The sequence below is a fragment of the Populus euphratica genome, unplaced genomic scaffold (genome assembly GCF_000495115.2).
Source record: "Populus euphratica unplaced genomic scaffold, PopEup_1.0 scaffold2253.1, whole genome shotgun sequence".
Lineage (NCBI taxonomy): Eukaryota > Viridiplantae > Streptophyta > Magnoliopsida > Malpighiales > Salicaceae > Populus > Populus euphratica.
Genome location: NW_011502098.1, coordinates 16,762 through 23,390, shown reverse-complemented (window position 1 = coordinate 23,390; position 6,629 = coordinate 16,762).

Genomic DNA, 6,629 nt, shown 5'->3' with positions numbered 1-6,629 from the left:
AGTAATAACAATAACAATAATAATAACTATAATAATAATAATAATAATAGTAATAATAATAATAATAGTAGTAGTAGTAGTAATAATAATAATAATAATAATAATAGTAATAAAGAAAGAGAAGAAGAAGAAGATGATAAGAACTTGGAGATGGAATATTAATGTAAGGATTAAACAATGATAATAACAAATGTCAAGGTTAGAGGTTCCACTAATGGTATGTCAAACAAATATAGTATAAACTCTTATTATTCAATTGGAAACCACACACAAAGGAGGTTCCATTCAGATTATAGATTATTAACATGATTACATTAGTCATCTTATTCAATTAATACTAGTACTTGTAAATCTCGTCAAGCATTCATGATTATAACTTATGTTAACAACAAATCAAGTTCCTTTCATAGCTCAGGTGTCAGTTATACCATACAGTATGGGCTATGAAAGTGCCAAGCATTTGTTGTACCAAGTGTTATACAACATAAATCAAGATTAGTTATTTAACAAGCAAAGTATTAAAGAGTGAACAAGATAACAAATACAAAACATCTTAGTATCAAACATTAAAGTCCATATTAAGTTTACACTATACTTATTCTTACACCATTAGTGTAACCTTTTCACCTTGACATAATAAACTTAGTTAGACATAATGAAAGAAAGAAAAATAAATAAACAAAATAAGAACATGAATAAGATTAAAGTTAACTAAGTAAATGAAAGGAAATGAAAGGCATAAACTTGATATTAATGAAAGCAAAGTATAAACATTACAAAAAATACAAAGAGAGAAAGCAAGAGCATGATCTTGATCTGGAAATTAAGATGCCTGAATGCATGGCAAATGCCTCCTTTTATAGGCCAAAATTGGGAACTATTGATTTGATGACTAATTGATGAGTGGGTGGCCAACTCTTGACTTGGTGACAATCCTTATCTTCTCTTTTTTGCCCAAAACGTCATTGATAATGTAAAAAGTGGAGCCACTTGAAAACATGAAAGTTGTAGGAAATTGTCTCAGCTTTCTTGTGTAAAAACTTCAGCTCATTTGAACTTTTAGAACTCCAGATATGGCCAAAATATGGAACAGTGCTCGGGCTCGAGGACAGATTCAGGCTTCTTTGTTGTTGCTACAATTTGGACTTGAAAATGGCCTTTTCAAATCTTGCGATGATTTGGGCTTGAAAATGGCCTTTTTAGATCTTGGGCTCCATATGAAAGTTGTAGGCCTATGTCTTACCTTTCCATCCATATAAAGTAGACCTAGATCTGAGATCTATAGCTCCAGATATGACCCAATTACCGAACAGGAGACCTAGATCTGACATCTCTTTTCTAATTTTGGTCATCTTTTTGCCCTTGCAATTTAAGTTCTTAAAGTCATCAATCAATCCTTTCATTTATGTGATAGACCTGCATTTAAAATGAATATTTACCATAAATTAAAGGTATCTTGTATTATTAGATATATTATTATAAAACATGCTTTAGTTAAGGAGTTATTAATACTTCAAGTGCAAAATGATGATATAAAACCATGATAAAAATGCACTTTTAAGTACTAATCACTTGTTCTTCTTCTTTTTGTACTATTATTTTCCTCGTACTTCTTTAAAAATTCTTGTATTGAAAGACTTAATCAATAGAAATATGATGAAAAGAAAAAACTTGGTTTTACATGTCATGTTACTAAAAGGTTGGCTTGTTTGTTTTGTGATTGTGGCTCACATCTTCCCTTGGTTTCCATCTCGAAGTTCTCATCATCTTCTTCTTCTTCTCTTTCTTTATTATTACTACCACTACTATTATTATTATTATTATTATTATTATTATTATTATTGTTATTGTTATTATTGTTATTGTTATTGTCATTGTTGTTATTATTGTTATTACTATTATTATTGTTGTTGTTGTACTATTGTCGTTTATAATGTGTACAATTAACCTCCCTGTGGTTCGACCCCGGTCTTGTCGGGTTATTTATTACTTCGACACTCCTGCACTTGGGAGAAGACATCAATCTTTTAGTTGTGTCAAAAAGCAACAATCTTTCCATTTGGACCAATCGAATTAGAAAGGCTTTCCTACTATTTAAGGCTAGCCCAAACAATAGGGTGGCTCCTCGTTTAGGAATATTTTTCTAAATTTTTCTATTATTTTATTTTACTATAAACATAATGTTTTCCTATTTTGCAGCAATTTATGATCATAAACATAGAAACTCCATTATTTATTAGAGAAAAAGAAGATTGATAAATAAAAATCTTCTTCGTGATCCATTTGGGATTGCACATTACAAAAACAACATTCTCAATCTTATATTGCACACAAGGCTTGAAAAGGTAGGTTTTTATGTATTTTTTTCAATTAAACTATGTATATCTTCTTCTTCTTCTTTTTTTATTGAATCAATCTATAAAACAAATATCAATCTAAGTACATTTTTTTTTAATTTTCCTTAAATATTTGTATTATAAAATTTTCTTTATCATTTCATCAAATTAAAATTGAAGAAAATTAACCAACTATAATATATTATATTTTTTTCATTTATATCAATAAAAAATTAACCAAAGTAAATTGAAATTTATTAGAAATTTATGAGATAAATAATATTTTTTTTCTAAATTTTCGTTTAAAATAAAAAATAAAAAATTTATTAAATGAATAACTTATTACAAGTTTGATAATAATACACATCAAAGGTAAAACATAATTTTTAATATTTTATTATATCTTGTTCTTCATCAACCAAATAGAATACAGAGACATTCATTATATCTAATTGATGTAGGTGGTTGTAAAGAATCTGATGGTTCTTAACAATTGGTTGGAGACCTTGTACAACTAAATCAAGTAAAACACTTAGTGGACTTATTATGAATGAGTGAGATCAAGCCCAATATAAGATGAGGCTTTGTTGCATGGCTAGTTTGATAAGAAAAAAAATCATAACTTTATTTACAATTGTTGGATCTCTCAAATCTAGATATGACCACGAGCCTTGAAATTAGGCTTAGAACATACTATTTGAGCCAACTTTATTATTTTTCTTTTTGGTTTTGAATTTCTAGTTTCATTTCATATTTTATATTGTTTTTGTTTCTATTTAATTGAGGATTTTGATTTTTCTACCAGGTAAATATTGGTTAATGATCTATTTAAGAAGTTGTAAACTTGTTTGAAGAGACAAACTATTATACAGAAGAAAAAAAAATCAATAATAAAATTCCAATAAGAGTTCTTATATTTATCATTTTTTAGCAAAATTTTATTAGATGGTTCGGTTGAATAACTTATACATCATTATTAAACACAACTTTATCTTCATCTATTACTTTTTTGTCTCAATTATTTTTATCTTTGTTTTTCTATTTTTTTTAAATAGTAACTAAATACTAGCTTAATCTTGTGAATGCTTCCAACACATCATTGTAACCCAAGTTTAATGCATAGATTTATAAATAAGGACAATTCTAAATCCATGGTATAAATAGAGGTTAGCTCCTTTATTGTTCATAGGTATGAAAAACCTCTTTAAAAATCATATAATTATTTAAAGTCTAGTCATAAAATAATTAATATTATTGTGTCTTTAGTCTCATTATCTCTTACCTCCATCACTTCTTTTAATATATCCCTTGTTCAATCTCTTTCTCTACTAAATTCTATCCAACTACTCATGGTTTGGCTAAGCTATTGGAGTTTGGTAATAGGCTTAGGGTTAGCTACCTCCATATCTATTTCATAAACTATATTTTTCTCTTTTAACTCTTGAGGCTCCTCATCTATTGGTGGAGGTACCTTCTCAACATGTTGAGGTGTGGGTGCAATGCGTCTTTTTCTCATATCCAGACTTCAAATTCAACAAATAATCATGTTTTATCATAATAAAGGTTATATATATATATATATATATATTATGAAGAAGCATGATTCAATTCATATTAGCAACTCAAATATTTATAATATTTGTCATGTATATAGAATATTATCCACTCAGCTGACTCAAAAGCATAACAAACACAGAAACAAGTACAAAAAGAAATCTAATTGATGTCTTGCAAGTGGAATATTAGGAATATTTGAATAAAAAAAATACTAAAAAAAAACTTGAAAGGAACATAAAGTCAATTTAATACTCTTAACTTAGGGTTTAGCTCATAACCCTATAAATTTAGGAACCAAACTGGTTTTTTTCCAAAAAAAAACCCCAAAAATCAATGAGTTTCCTGAAATTTTTAATTCAAAAGAAAACAAAACATGAAACTTGATAATAATTCACCAATATAACTCTATTATTCTTCAAAACCTATTTGAAAAACTGAAATTACAACTAGGGACTAATCTGGATTTTATCTCAAAACTTTAAAGGTCATATTGTTATTTTGTCAAACTTAGAGGACCAAACTAAAAATGTTTAAATTTATAACCATAGTGGATTTTTACCTATAATCCATTCTTAATTCTATCTAGAATCTTGAATTTTTCTCCAAGGATCGAATTGAATTTTTTCAAACTTTGAGGACTAAATTATAATTTTTATAAATAAAGGACCAAGATGAAATTTCATCATCCTCATCTCCAAGATACTTTTGTCCAGTATTTCCAGCAAGGGTTTGACATAATTTCTTAATATTTCTTACACACAATATATTAATTAAACCACTTAAACTCAAAATCATTATTCCTAATAAAATCATCTAAAAACCATCTAATTAAAGCATTACTTATAATAGTTAATTCATAATATTGCAATCAACTCATTAATTAAACTCAAAATATAATTTTAAAACCCTAATATTTAACAAATTCAAAATCAAAGATAAATACCACAATTATATATAACTAAAGTGTAAATCTTACTTTAGCTGTTCATTTCTTCTAATACTTCTTTCCTTACATAGTCTTTCCTTTTCTTCTTTTCTTCCTTTTTTCTTCTCACATTTCTCTCTCTCTAAAATTCAGATTTTTTTTATCATCTTGTTTATACTTATTAAGCCATTTGTTCAATTATCACAATACTCCTTATTTATTTATATATATTTTTTAAGCCTTCAAGTGCATTGTTGCCTCTTCCTAATAGCTCTTTCTCTATTCATTTCAAAACATCACAAAGTTATTCCTTATAATAATTATTTTTTCTTGTTCATTTAAAGGGTGAATTATAAGGATACCTACATGGAACTTTACACATGAATTTTAACATTAGCGTCTAATCATCAGGTATTATAAACAATATAAGTAAGATTTACCTCAAACATGAATAAAAATCAATTATCTTTCTTTTCAATCCTTTCCTTTTTCTTTGTCAACCTTTCTTGATATCTCTATTTTTTTTTTTATCAAAATGACACATCATATTACTTGATATGGTTGGTCCTCGTCCTTTATATGATAGTCTTTTATTTCTTTTAGCTTTAATAGGCTTGTTATTATTATGTTTTTAAGATACATATAGACCATTTGCAAACCTTTTTTCTTAAGTTTTATTTAACTTTTGAACACAGAACAATGAGTTCATTAACAATCCACTTGTCTTTTTATATGTTATAATATATTTTGAATGAACCAAATTAAGAAATAGAGTTAAAAATGAATTTCACCATAAATAATTTTGAAAAGGTCATACTCATATATTTAAGTTATTCGGGTACAATTTTCATTTCCATTATGTGCTTTCACATGCCACTAACATCGTCATCTCTCTTAGCAATCAAAATTGTCATAAAGGTATATGTTAATGCCATATTAAAAGCTTGAAATTGTTTCTCAATAGATTCCATGCATTTATATGTTTTTAGAAATACACGATTTGACTTGTGAAAGTTATTTCCAATTTTGCTATTTATAAGCATTAGATCTAATATATTAGAATGCTTTTAATTCTTATAAAGATTTTCTCTTGAGGTTAACTTGTTTCAAGTGGCTTTGTTGGGTACGAAGACACAAGTTTAATTATAAACATCCCAAATTAATGAATCTATTCATTCTAGTAAAAAAAAAAATTAAAACCTTTCAACTTTAGAATATTTGATATATGACTTGAATAGGAAGCTAAAGTAATTGCTAGCAGGAAAAACACATTAACATGACCTTAATGTAACATTCAAATAAATCTATTACATTGTCATATTCATCATTTAAGATAGAATGATATTTTAATAATATAAATGAGATGTTAAATTCTTGAGTATTAAACCACTTACTTATTATACTTATGGACATATAACATCATAAATTTATTAAAATTAAAATACTAATAACTTTGGTATCATGATTTAAATATTGACTATAATTTTATAAATATAAATACCTTTAGGAATATTATATATTTGCAATCATAATTTATTAATACTTAAAAGTGTATTTTTATCATGTTTTATATCATCATTTTGCACTTGAAGTATGACACCACTAAAAGATTGATGTCTTCTCCCAAGTGCAGGAGTGTCAAAGTAATAAGTAACCCGGCAAGACCGGGGTCGAACCATAGGGAGGTTAATTGCACAAATTATAAATAACAATAATAACAATAACAACAACAATAATAATAGTAATAACAATAATAACAATAACAATAATAATAGTAATAGTAGTAGTAGTAGTAATACTAATAATAATAA